We start from the raw sequence: 14,171 nt of genomic DNA, 5'->3' as shown, positions 1-14,171 counted from the left end.
ACTTTAAATTTCCAAAGACTTGGGATTTTGCCACTATTATATTGGCACTTCTTCAACAGGCAAATCACTGATAAATATTTATTAAGGACCTCCTATGTACCAGAAACCGTACTGTGCTGAGGCTTCTAATAAGTTAAATTGATAAAGTCCCTAACCTCGAGGAGTATACATCTCGTTCCTTCCACCATGCCAGGAATAATTCTTCTTTGACTCAGCCGCTGGTCTCTTAAAGTTGTGGCTTAAAAAATGAGCTGTTGCTTTAAAACACTCCAGTGAGGTGCCTCTTGAACCTTAACTAGGTTGGTCCCCAGTTGACAGATGGATCCATATTTGAAGTCTTTTCACTTTGGTAGGAAAGGGAAGAGGACTGAAAACTGGTGCCATAGCCTTTGAGAACCCAGACTCACGTGTGTCAAAATGGAGTCAGAAGTGGGCTTTGGTGGAGGCTACCAAAAATAGTAAAATCTGAAATCCATAGTAGAATTAGGCTCAGAGCAAGGGTCTGTTTGACATCCTAGCAGCATCAAACTCATCCTCCATACTCTGAGGTCTAACATTCACCATGGGCTGGACCACATTTCCTCAGTCATCTTCTTTTACAATACGGATAGAGTTAACTGATTGAAGAAGAGACATTTTCTCAGTCCAGTAGTTAGTTTGAGGCTGAGATTGAGGCCCCAAGATTTGGAGGGATCCCTCAGAAACAACATCTACTCATCTACTGAGCAAATAGAAATAGAGCACCTTCATGTGCCTAATGCTATTTGGGAGAAGTAGAGACAGAATACAATGCCACTATCCTTCACCTGGAGGAACAAGAATTATCTCTGCTGAAGGTCTTCCATTTGAGACTGGATATTTATTTCTTGGAAATGCTGTAGGAGGGACTTCCGATTGGCCATGGGTTGTACAAGATGGCCTTTGAGGTCCTTCCGTCTCTGAGATTCTGGGAGATGTGAAATGTTTAAATAATGACCCAATAAAGTCTAGAGTTAAGGGTCAAGATGAGTGATGGAGTACAGAGAAGGAAGAAATGACTATGGACTGAAATAGGCAGGGAAGGAAACTTAATGGAACAAATGAAGGGGGGAAGCTATAGGCAATCTTCTAGCCTGGTGGAAGCCCAAGACAGTGACACGAGTTCAAATCCATCTTCTGGCACATACTACCTTGGTGATGTTGGGCAAATCACCAAGCCTGATCAGGCTTTATTTTTCTCTTCTGTAAAATGACTTGATGGGCTAGATGGCGTTTTAGGTCTACTGGACCTCTAAACAGGGGTTTAGATAATTCCAGAGGACTGATGATGATATATAATAATAGCTACCTTGGGACAGAGAGGTGATGCAGTTAGGGCAAAGAATTATATATTTATAAAATATCATATATTATTTATAAATATATCATATATTATGTCATCTCCAATTATAGACAGATTGATACATACATAGATTCAGAAATAGATGGAGTTGGCCAGTGTGGGAATTTGTCTTTCTTAACTATGCATGTTCGTTAAAAAGATTTTATTTTTGTTTCATTTTCCCAGTGAGGGCAGAAGGTGGGAGGAAGTGAAAATAGATATTTGCTAATGGAAAAAAAAAGTGTAATTTACTTTTTAAAAAGCAAGTTACTCTCTCTAGGAAGGCAATTGATGCAAGAGACAGACAGCTCTAAAGAGTGTGAGTTCTTTGAGCAGAGAATTGAATCAGCTAAGAAAGAAAGAAGAAGATTGCTATAGAAAGGCAACCAATCCTCTTCCCCTTTACCTCCATGCACCATAGAGTCTTCTAGTGGAGATATTCAGCCAGTAGGAGATAACACCCAGCAGGAAGAAAGTTCAGTGAATCAAGCTCCAAGACAAGTGAAGTTTTATGAGTTGAGAGAAAGTTAGCCCTGGCTATAAGAGTTTGAACTATGGAAAGGAGTAAACCCAAGTGGTCCAGACGAACCACTAGACCATCAGAAATCCTGTGTTCTGATTTGGTCTCAGACACTTCCTAGCTGTGTGACCCTGGGCAAGTCACTTAACCCCAATTGGATAGCCCTTACCACTCTTTTGCCTTGGAACCAATTGGTTCTAAGACAGAAGGTAAGGTGTTTTATTTATTTGTTTTTAAGAAATTTAGAAAGAAACACCAAGTCCTGCAAGGAAAAAGCCCATCAGAGATACCACACCCATTGAGGAGCAGCCCAAGAGTGTAGTGAAAATAAAAAGACCCAAGAACATTACAGGCTCCAAGTTTCCTTGGATACTTGTGTTTCCTAAGTATGTGCTTATTTAGGGTGTTTGTTTGCTAGGCAGGTGAACGCCCATTTTCTCCATTTCAGGGAGAGGATTCCCCCATAGGAAGGTGTTTTCTAGCCATTCTTCTTCTTATGCCATCTCAATAAGTACTTTTGCTTTGGGGGAAAAAATGAGGGCATCATGTTTGTTGACTTCTAAGGTTGAGACTAGTTTATGATCCATAGACTGCCTGACCCGGAAAGATGGCTTTACACAAAAAAGTGTTTTATGTATATACATATATGTGTACGTATATTTATGTAGAGGCAGAAATCACATAATGTAATTATGATCATAGCTAGCATTTATAAAACACCTACTGTGCACTAGGCACTGTGTTAAGTACTTTACAAATATTATCACATTTAATCTTGGGAATTAAGTCTATTATTATCCCCATTTTTTATACTTGAGGGAATTTAAATGACTTGCTCAAGGCCACACAGTAAGTGTCCGAGACCAAATATGAACCCAGGTCTTCCCAACTGGAGGTCCAGGACCATCTGTCTACCAGGTTTGTCCTTTACATTCTGAGGTCTCTAATTGACTAAGCGCTTAGTAGGTGCCAAGCTCTGTGCTAAGCCCTGGCAATACCAATGCAAGTAAATAAAATGTAAGGATGGAGTTAGAAGTGACCATTTGGCTCTGGTGATGAGATGTAATGAGAGCACTGTTTGATTGAATCAAACAATCCAGCTGAGGGTGAACAGGACCAAACTCCTCCTTGAATCAATCAAAGCCATTGTCTGAAAGACTCGGTTACACCCTAAGCAATTTGTATCAAAGACAGAAGCTAGCCCAGATTTAGAGGGAAAAGGAGATGCTGAGCGTTGGATTCCAGGAGGCAGAACGCAGTATCTAGGAGTCCTTGGCTCTGCAGTCATTTCAAGAGGAGGACCCAGGCTGAGAGAAGACACACAAGGCAAGGTCAGCTCATTCCCCAACTTGCCCTCCCAATAACTACCTTACTAGAGTATAATCTGGTTCATTATCCAAGTATTTCCAGTAAACAGAATTTTGCCTCAGCCACTTAAAGGCCAGGGATTAATTAGAAACACAGAAATAGTAGGGGAAGGCAAGAGGGTCCAGTTTGCCTAGGTGTTAGAAATTTTCCTAATTAGGGTTTTGTTGTCTTTGAGTGGTTTCAGTTGTGTCTGATTTTTTGCGACCTCATTTTGGGATTTTCTTGGTAAAGTTGTGCAAGTGGCTTGCCATTTCTTCTCTAGCTTATTTTACAAATGAGGAAACTGAGGCCAGCAGGGTTAAGGGGCTTGTCCAGGGTCTGAGGCCAGATTTGAACTCGAGAAGATGACCTAGCTGCCCTTTCTAATTAGGGACTTGGAGCTATTATAATTGAACTCAGAAATTTTCATTTAAAATAAATTCTCTGAAGGAAGTAGAAAACTTTAGGGGCCATTATTGCCCCCCCTTAAATGAGCTTAAATGAGTTACCCTTAAGGAGCTTTCTTATATTTTTTCCAAAATTTCTTTTATTATTCCAAATGTCTACAAAATCAAAAAATATAAGCATGTCTATATACGAAGAAGAAAAAGATAGTGTACAAATGAAATCACAAATCTCCCCTCTTTCCTTCATGTATACATAATCGCATCCACAAGTGTCCCAGCTCTTCCCCACCCTCCCTGCATCTCAGAGGATAGATAGCATCATGGAGGCCAACACGGTCCTGTCAATGAAATCTTTCATGTTTTACCTTTTGGTTCATTTTCTGGAGGTAACATTCACAGTTTACTCTTCCAGCATTAGTTCTGTGGCTGTGTACAATGTCCTCCTGGCTCCATTCATTTTCGCATCATTCCTTCTTTCCATGCTTTTAAAAATTCAGTTTGTTCATTGGTTCTTTCTGGCGCGATAGTATTCCATCACAATCATAGACTGCACTTGGTTCAGCCATTCCCCAATGGATGAGCGTCCCCTCAGTTCCAATTCTTTGCTGCCACAAAGAGAATTACTATAAATATTTGGAACATAGAGGTTCTTTTCCTCTTTCCCTGATCTCTTGGGAAACTGCCCAGCAATGGTATTTCTGGGTCTAAGAGTATATACACCGTTTTATAACTCTCTGGGTACAATTCCAAATTGCTCTCCAAAATGGCTGGATCACTTCAAAGCTTCACCAAGAGTCCCCATTTTCACACGCCTTCTCTAGGAGCTTACTTTCTAGTGAGGGGGAAGACAAGTATAGGGGAGTTGGAGAGAGAAAAGCAAGATGGCAAATAGAAAAATGGTCCAGAGAGCAGCCCAAATTTGAGCTTAAGCTTTAAACAAAGGGTTGGGGCAGCCTAAGGTATGGTGGTATGACCATAGCTCTTGTTGGAAAGGGCCATAAAAATCATTTCGTCCAACCCTCTATTTTTACAGAAGAAAATTGAAGCCAAGATATGGGAAGTGACCTGCTCAAGATCACACAAGTAGTAAGGGACTGGGCTAGGATTTTGAACCCAGGTCTAAGATTTAACGCATTTTTAAATTTACTAATACAATTTTAATTTAAGAAATCCACATTTAATCTTAAGAACAATTCAGTCCCCGTCCCACAATACCAGACTCTTCCAGAAACACCAGGAATGATGGATCAGTGAATAGTTTAACAATGGACCTGGCTGAAGGGAAGGGATGTTGGAAAGTCGTTAGAGAAGGGATTGAAAGGTAGGCTGAGGCTGGGGAGGAGAGGATTGTAAATGCTGAGCTGATGATATCTAGTGTAAACAACTATTTTAGCAAGGCACTACAGAGGGTACCAAACTCATCCTGACAGTTCTACCACCTTATGCTTGCTTCATCTTATGAGGACCAGACATGATCAGTGATTAAAGAGAATGGCAGGGAATGAGAAGAGTACAAAATAGGCTCTTGGGAAGCTTTGAAAACAGCTGGAGAGGGGCAGCTGGGTGGTTCAGTGGCTAGAGAGCCAGGCCAAGAGATAGGAAGGAGGTCCTGGGCTCATCACTTAACCCCAATTGCTTAGCCTTTATCACTTGAATCTATGCTTGTATTGATTCTAAGACAGAAGGTAAGAGTTTTTAAAAAAGAAAAAGGAAGCAGCTAGAGGAGGAGGAAGAGAAGGAGGAAGCTGATCAGTGGAGTCAGGCAGGACTCTCTTATGCCTTTTTATGCATTGATTGATTCATTGGTTGAAGTTCCTGACTAGTACTTGTAGGTGCAGAAGACAATATGGTTTCTGATTCAGTAAACATTTGTTAAGTGCCTACTATGTGCCTGTCACTATGCCGAGTGCTAGGGATACAAATAACAAAAAGGAAGGTAGTCCCTGTTCTCAAGGGGCTTACAGTCAAATGGTAGGAGATGCAGAAAAGAGATAGGAAAGGGGAGAATGACTCCAGGGAGAAGCTTCTGTAGGGACACTGCCATTTTGTTCCATGGAACTGACACCACCAAGGGGAGCAAATGAAGAGAGGATTGAGCCCCAAAGTCCAGTGTCTGCCCTCGATAAAGGAAGGCTTGGGGAGAAGCTTGGTACTCTACTCTAGCCTGCCAATCAGGGAGGAGAGAAAGCCAAGAGAGATGGTGTCCATCAAGACTTGAGTTAGTTCTAGGCAAGCCCTTACAGCAGAGGTACTAACTAGTCTTCCCTAACCACCACTTCTTTGGGGACTATTTTCCTCCTTTGGTGTCTACCAGCTACCCAGCTCTCACCCATGGTTCCAAGAAGCTGCAGGTTCCATCTCACAGCAGGCAGGCTAAACCAGGTTGAGGGTGAACAATGGAGCCCCAAACCCATCAGTGAGTTAGGCAGATGTCTATTCAACTGAGGGAAGGAGTGGGTGGAAACAATTTGTTTCAATGAACATGATGGCGGGTGCCGTGGAGCTCTTTGAGCTTGTGTAGACATCAAAGATTCCGAGGTCTTCCACTGCAGCCCGGGCTGACTTTTGTCTTACTGGAAGAAGGGCCAAGGCCAGGCCAATGACTTTGTGACACTCTGCCTCACTTCAATTCAATTAATTCTAGAGTCAGAAGACATCATCAGTGATGTGACTCTGGTCCTCCTTCAAGTATGAAGGGCAACAGCCAACCAGTTCTAAGACTATATTTGGAAACTACTCATTGCTACACACACATACCTGAATCCTGGACAAAGTGTAGGCTTAGTAATAGCACATTTCTTTTTTTCTTTCTCTGAACATACATCATTAATTCAGCCTTCCTCCAGCCATCGGGCATTGAGTTCAGGTCAACATATACGACAAGGATGACCTTGTACCAGTTACTAGGGAACAGAACAGCCTGGTACAGTGGGAAGGACTGGGACTTTAGAGTCAAAAGGCATAGTTTGATCAGTAGCTCCTTTCCCTTTAATTCAAGACTGTCAAGTCTATAATTTGGGGATAGTAGCTATGAAGACCCTTTCCTTTTTTTAAAAACCCTTACCTGCCATCTTGGAATTAATACTGTGCATTGGTTCCAAGGGAGAAAAGTGGGAAAGACTAGGCAATGGGGGTTAAGTGACTTGCTCAGGGTCACACAGATGGGAAGCATCTGAGGCCAGATTTGAACCCAGGATCTCCTGTTTCTAGGTCTGGCTCTCAATCCACTGAGCTATCCAACTGCCCCCGATGAAGACCCTTTTCTGAAGGCACTTCTTCATTAGGATTCCCCTCTTCTACTGTTATCTCCTGAGGGTAGGGATTGGGTATTCTCTCAATTGTTTATCTTCCTCAGTGTCTAGTTAAGGACACAGGGTAGATGCTTAATAGATATTTGTGGTGGGTGTAGCATGGACCACTTGTCCTTTCTGCTAATCAATTGCATCCCCATTTGCTTTTATGTTGTAGTTCTGAGTTAAAGGAGAGACTAGAAACTCAGTCCAAGGTGGCAAACTTTTTTTAAACTCTTATTTTCCATCCTAGAATCAATACTGTGTAATTCTGTCTTATACTGTCCAAGGCAGAAGAGCTATAAGGGCTAGGTAGTGGGGATTAAGTGACTTGTCCAGGGTCACACAGCTAGGAAGTGTCAGAGGTCAAATTTGAACTCAGGGTCTCGTATCTCTAGGCTTGCCTCTCAAGCCACTAGCTGCCCCTGTGGCAGACTTTAAGAAGCTTTCCACTATCCTCAGGGAAGAATGCTAGTGCCACAAAGAAATTGTAATTGAGGTCCTTGAAGGGAGAGAAGGGAGATGATGGAGACTAATAAGGATAATAGCTAGCACTTATGTAGTGCTTTGAGGTTTTTGAAGGACTTTACATATATTATCTCATTTGCTCTTCACAGAATTTCTGCAAAGTAGGTGCTATTCTCAAACCCATTTTTACACGTCTCCCTAATTTTTGAGACACTGTTCTCTCCTGATTCTCCCATACAGTTCCTTCTGGCTCCTTTGCCAAATCTTCTTCTACATCATACCCTTGAACCATAGTGTCCCTCAGGGTTCTGTCCCGGCCCTCTTCTTTTCTCCCTCTCGACTACCCCGCTTCCATGGATTTCTTCTCATCTTTATGCCACTGATTCTCAGTCTCTCTGCCAAACTCCAATCTTGCATCTCTAACTGCCTTTCCGACATCTTGAACTGGATATTCAGGATGTCTTAAACTCGTATGTCCAAAACAGAACTCATCTTTCTTCCTAAATCTCCCCCCACCCCACTTCCTGCTCTCCCTACTACCGTAGAGGGCAATACCATGATGAGAAGCTAAGTTATTGTGGATTCCTTTCTCCCATTCCCCATGCTCCATCTGTTGCCAAGGCCTGTGGATGCCACCTTTGCAACATCTTATAAGTAGAGCCCTACTGTCCTCTGCCAGTGCCACCCCTCACTCCTGGCTTATTATAACCATCTGTGATGCTGCCTGCCTTGAGTCTCTCCCCACGCCAATCCATACTGCATTCAGCCACTAAAGTTTCCTAAAGCATAGGTCTGATCATGTCGTCCTGCTACTCAATAAACTCTTAGAGCTCTCTATTGCCTCCGGGATCAAATACAGAGTCCTCTGTTTGGTGGCCAGAACCCTTCCTAACTCTCCAATTTTCTTAGCCCCTTCCCTACCACGCACTATTTGATGACACCGTTTGGTGAACAAGCCACCGCATCCCTCGGCTCTGGGGATTTTCTCCTGATGTCCACCGTTCCTAGAATGTTCTCCTTCCTCAATTTCACATACTGGCTTCCTTGACTTCTTTTGAGCCACAGCTAAAATTCCTTCCCTTTTAAAGCTTTTCCTAATCCTTCTTACTTAATTCTAGTGTTTTTCTTTGATTATTTTCCATTTATCTGACAGATGGTGTGCTTTTTCTAAATTTCTTTGCAGGTTGGATTGTAAGCTTCCTGAAGGCAGGCATTGTTTGTTCACTCTTTTTTGTATCTCTAGAACTCAGCCCATTGGGCAGCTACATGGCTCAGTGGATAGAGTTCCAGGCTTGGAGACTGGTAAGTTTAGTGTTCAAACTTGATCTCAGACACTTCCTTGCTGTGTGACCCTGGGTAAATCACTTAACCCTCATTGCCTAATATTCACCACTCTTCTACTTTGTATCAGTTCCAAAATAAAAGTCGAGAGTTTAAAAAAAGGTGAAGAACTTAGCCCACTGTGTGGCACGCGATAGGCATTTATTAAATGTTGACTGATTGGCTGCTTGACTAGAGTTTAGAAAGTTTCAAGGATTTGGGTCAAACAGTGAGTAAATGTCTGAGGCAGGACTGGAACTCAGGACCTCACACCTCCAAGTCCAGCAGCCTATCCAGGGCTGCCCCTTAGCAGCTTCACCCATGAAATTAAACAGAGGTGAAAAGTTGGAACATCCACTAAGATCCTCCTCTTAATTCTTGTGGTTTCATAAATACAATAGCAGACTGGCTAAGTCTTGGGGGTGGGGCTTAGCATCAAGTTAGCCAGAGGAGGAGGAATTTTTCTACCATAGCACAAGAATTCACTGATTCTTACTAAGGATTGGGCTCTGTTTCAGTAGAGGAAGTGTCCATATTGATTTAATATCTTGGAACCTTAAAGGATTAAATTTTTTTTAAACCCTTGCCTTCTGTCTTAGTATCAATTCTAAGATCTAAAAGGAGTTAAGTGACTTGCCCAGGGTCACACAGTTAGAAAGTATCTGAGGACAGATTTGAACCCAGATCCCCTGTAATCCAGGCCTGATGTTTTATCCACTGTGTTGCCTAACTGCTCCTGTTAGGGTCCAGGTTTTCGCCCACCACCATGGAAGACCAATAGGCAATGCAATTAAGCAAGAGGGTCGTTTATTGATCTGGTGCGCACCAAGGGCGCTCAGCCAAGAGAGTTCTGATTTTCCTCCTGAATGCTGGGACTTATATACTCTCCAGCATGTATGGCTCCCCTCAGCCCTTATCTGTTACATACTATTCTTGGAACTTCAACACGACATTTTTATGTTGCTGGGGTCTGCTTGGCCCCTAAGTTCTTATCTGGTACCCACTGCTGCTGGGATCTTGCCATATTTATGGTTCTGAACTTCCAAGGCCAGGCAGTTTCCTGCTCAGGCCTCCCTCACACCCTTAAAGAATTAACCTTGAAACCTTTTCCTTGAGGTTCACAACCACACAAAATAAATGAATGAAAAAGCATTCAGTAGGTACTTTCCAGGTGCTAAGCACTAGGGGGAAAGTGATGACAGTCCCACCCATCTAGGAATTTATCAGTGAGGAATATTACTCAAATGGGAGAATGGTGGCTAGGGAGGTGTGTGTGGGGGGGTAAAGGAAATACTTTAATATGCTCTGGGGGGGGGGCAGCTGGGTGGCTCAGTGGACTGAGAACCAGGCCTAGAGATGGGAGGTCCTGGGTTCAAATCTAGCCTCAGATGCTTCCCAGCTGTGTGACCCTGGCCAAGTCACTTTACCCTGTTGACCTCTGTTTCTTTGTTTGTAAAATGAGCTGGGAAAGGAAATGGCAAACCATTTCAGTACTTTTGTCAAGAAAACCCCAAATGGGGCCATGAAGAGTCAGACTGAAAACGACTGAACAATTACAACAAAGTAGAAAGGAGGAGATGGATGAAGGGTAGAAGAGATAGGCAGCGACAGCCTGGCTGTGCAAAGCTGGCCAGGGAGTAAAATGAAGTGTGGCTGGAGGTGTGCTGGTGGGTGGGTCTTTCCTATAATGGGCCACAGGAAGCATTGCCAGTCAGGAGAGTAGGGGGGTTGTTGCCACTGGACTTATGATCAGGTCAAAGGATCATAGATTTGTAATTAGAAGAGATATTTTATAGATGAAGAAACTAAGGTTCAGGGCTGTCAACCTTCTTGCACAGACGGTGTATGTGGAAGGATTTGAACCCAGATCCTCTGATTGTAGGAGATCTTTCACCGGTGCCACCTCAGGTCCTGCAGCTAGACAATAAACTGCGCTCAGAGTTGAAGAGAAAAATATCAGCCTTGGCTGAATTGAGGAAATTACATAATGATTTCAACGACTCCATCCTGTCTTCCATCCCCAAAGTCAATCTCTTTTTCAATTACCAGGACTCACTCAGAGATGCAATTTGGAAGGCCAGGATCTCTGTGACTCCTAGTATAAAGTATAAAGTCCTTCCAGGTGTTTAAAGGGCTTAACCTGGCTTGACCATGCTCTGGCGTTATGACACAATATTGCCCTCTACTCTAGGGTCAAATCAAAGTTGGACTTTTTTTAAACCCTTACCTTTGCCTTAGAATCAATACTAAGTATCATTTTAATTGATACTTAGTATTGATTCTAAGACAGAGGAGCTTTGTAAGGGCTACGTAGTGGGGTCAAATGACTTGCCCAGGGTCACACAGCTAGGAAGTGTCTGAGTCCACATTTGAACCAAGGTCCACCTAACTCTAAGCCTAGGGCTCTCTCTACCATGTCACTTATCTGCCCAAGCCTGACTTCTTGCTGTTTCTCACCCCCAACACCCATCCTCCCTCCATCTCTCGGCCTCTGTACATACCCCAGCTTAGAACACAATTCTTCTACATCTCTTCCTCTTGGAGTCTCTGCTTTCCTTCCAGAGACAGACCAGATGAAAAGGAATTTAAAAATTCTTTGAAGTCAAATCTAGCCTTTTACACTTCCTAGCTGTGTGACCCTGGGCAAGTCATTTAACTTCAGTTGCCTAGTCTTTATTGCTCTTGCCTTGGAATAATTACTTAGTATTGCTTCTAAGACAGAAGGTTAGAGTTCAAGAAAATACTTTAGAGGACCAAGCTGGGTCAAATGGCATAGTGCTCTCCCCATGAGAGAGAGAGAGAGAGAGAGAGACAGAGAGAGACAGAGAGAGAGACAGAGAGAGAGAGAGAGAGAGAGAGAGAGAGAGAGAGAGAGAGAGAGAGAGAGACAGAGAGACAGAGAGACAGAGAGACAGAGAGACAGAGAGACAGAGAGAGACAGAGAGAGATGGAATAGAGCTTTTTATTTCAAAAGAAAATTTTGCATCATTTGACCTTCCTGGTCCATCTAGTGTTAAGATGCCTTTCCTGGTCTTGACAACTGTTAGTACTTCCCCTCCCCCAAGGCTATCTTGTATATGTTTTGCATAAACACATACATACTATATAGAGAGGCTATATACTATATATAGCCTAGAGATATGTATCTATATATACTCTGCCACCTAGAGGATGTCTTTTTTTTCTATAGGAGATCCCCTCCCCCCAGATGCTAATTTAGCCTTTCTCCCAATTACTTTCCATCTACTAGGTATGTACTTTGTACCAATTTATGTATAGCAGAGTGTAAACTCCCAAGAATGGGGATTGTTGATACTTTTTTTTAATCTTAGCTTAGCACTGCGTTTAGCAGCATACCTGGAACCCTGTGGGAGCTTAATAAAATGATTAATCTGAAAAGAATCCAAGGGGTAAGGGACCTAAAGAGAAATGGAAAACACTGGGTGGTGGCCTTGAACAGGCTGTAGCATTCGCATTCCCCATGATGATGTGTGCAGAAGTAGGAGAAATGACAGCATCAAGAATAGTTACGGTGAGAAAATGGCCTTGCCTTGTCAGTTTCCTCATCTGTAATGGGAGGTGGCTGGGCTAAAGGATCCCCAAGGCCCCCTTCCAACTCTGCAACCTGCCTGAGTGGCCTTTACTGAAAATGAGGTTTGAAGCCATAGGCAGGTCTGCATTGATGACCCTAATGGACTGGGAAGAGGAAGGTAGAGGGAGAACGGAGCTTCTATATTATCATATTTCCTCAAGGCTTCCCTTAAAATCAGGGAGTCAGTCTTTGGTTACTTCATAGGAACATGGATTTGAAGCCAGAAAGGATTCCTGAGTTTCTCCAGTTCAACTGTCTCATTTTACAGATGAGGAAACTGAGGCAGAGACAGCAAATGATTTGCCCAAGGTCACAAGAGGCCAAAATGGGATTTGAAATCTAGTCCTCTGACCCTTTGTGGCTGTCCCCATCTTTCTTCAGAAACATGCAATACTACTGGTTGAGATGCATTTCCCAGAAGGAGTCTAGGACTACCTCTGAATGGGATGCAGACCCCAAACCTTCCTCAGGCTGTGCTCTGCATTTTTCTTTACACAATCGGGTGGGGACTGCAGGTCCTGCTCCCATAGCACTCCCCTCCCCCCAGGACCTTTGGAAAGTGGTCTCCAAGGTGAAGGGTAGTTAGCCTAGGTGAGCTCTCCTATTGGCAAAGGGCAACGTGGAGGGAGAGCTACCAAGAGATAGGTGCTAGTGGTGACCTCGTCTTCTTCCCAGCGCGCCTCCTTCTCTCCCTCTCTCTCCACGTTCAGGTTCAATGCCTGGGCTGGACCCAAGGCTCTGCCCCCCTCTCTCTCACCCCTCTGCTGCTACCGCGAAAACCCGGAGAAATGGAGTCCAAAGTGAGCTCCCCGCGCTGAGAAACTCCTCAGCGGCTCCAGCAGCCGGGGAGCTGGGCATGCTCAGTAAGCCCGGGCTGCTTTTGGGGCGCAAGCCGGCCGCTTCGGCTCGGCACCCGGCCGTGGGGGTGGGGGGGAGGGAGCCGCCGGCTGCGCGGGGGCACTACCCGCTGCCATCCCGCCTGTCGCTTCCAGGCGATGGGCAAAGTTTCCGGCGTCTCGAACGCACCGAGCGGGCGCCCGGGGTCCAGCGGGGGTGCTGCAATGGTGGCTGCGGCAGCTGGGGGGCCGCCTCCACGGCCACAGCCACTGGCCCCTTCCCTGTAGCCAGTGACCAACAGGTAAACTGTTGCCGGGGAGGAGGAGGTGGAGGAGGAGGAGGCGGAGGTGAAGAGCTGCAGCAACGCGGGGGGGGGGGGGGGGTCGGTGAGAGGAGGAGGAGGAGGAAGAATACTGAGCGGGGAGGGTGCGGTGGGGGGGTGGCGAGACTGGGGAAGCCTGTAGGCTTCACCCGGCACTGATCGCAGCCCCTCCTCCCCCTCCCCGACCCCGCCTGTGCCCAGTGAGCCCCTGGAGGGGAGCCGAAAGGGTTAAGCCGGCTCTAGGCCCCCGCGAGAACTCCCCCGTGCATTCTGCAGCGGCGGCCGCTGGCGGAACCGCGGTCCGCTCCTCTCTTCTTCTCTCCTCCTCTCCCCGGCAGCGGCGGGCTTGGATGCTCCTGTGGGAGGGAGGCTCGCAGGCGTCTTGGAGGGACTAGCCGGCTTCCCTGCAGCCGAGCATCCCTCCGCCCCCCGCCCCGCCTGTCCCCTTCCTCCTCCTCCTCCTCCTCCTCCTCCTCCGTCCCCCGCGGGCCTCCGCACTGGCCAGGTCGGTGTCCAGGTGACAGCATCCAGGGCCCTGGCGGGGAGCGGTGGGGCGAGCCGGCGGTGCCCACGGGGAGCGGGGAGCTGGGGCTGCGCCTGAAGGGGAGGGCAGGGCAGGGCAGAGGAGGGCAGGGCAGGGCTGCTCCCCGCAGCAGCGGCGGCGGCGGCGGCATCAGCAGCAGCCGCCTCGGTAAGCAGCCCCCTACT

General features: G+C 45.5%; 1 protein-coding gene across 1 annotated transcript in view; it reads left to right on the top strand.

The window, feature by feature from the left end:
* MED12L (mediator complex subunit 12L) overlaps positions 1-14,171 on the top strand; it is a 625,295-nt gene that overhangs the window by 207,109 nt on the left and 404,015 nt on the right.

This window comes from Monodelphis domestica, chromosome 8 (genome assembly GCF_027887165.1).
Source record: "Monodelphis domestica isolate mMonDom1 chromosome 8, mMonDom1.pri, whole genome shotgun sequence".
Taxonomy (NCBI): Eukaryota; Metazoa; Chordata; class Mammalia; order Didelphimorphia; family Didelphidae; genus Monodelphis; species Monodelphis domestica.
The sequence above is the reverse complement of the archived record's forward strand: the minus strand, read 5'-3'. Positions and strand labels throughout refer to the sequence as shown.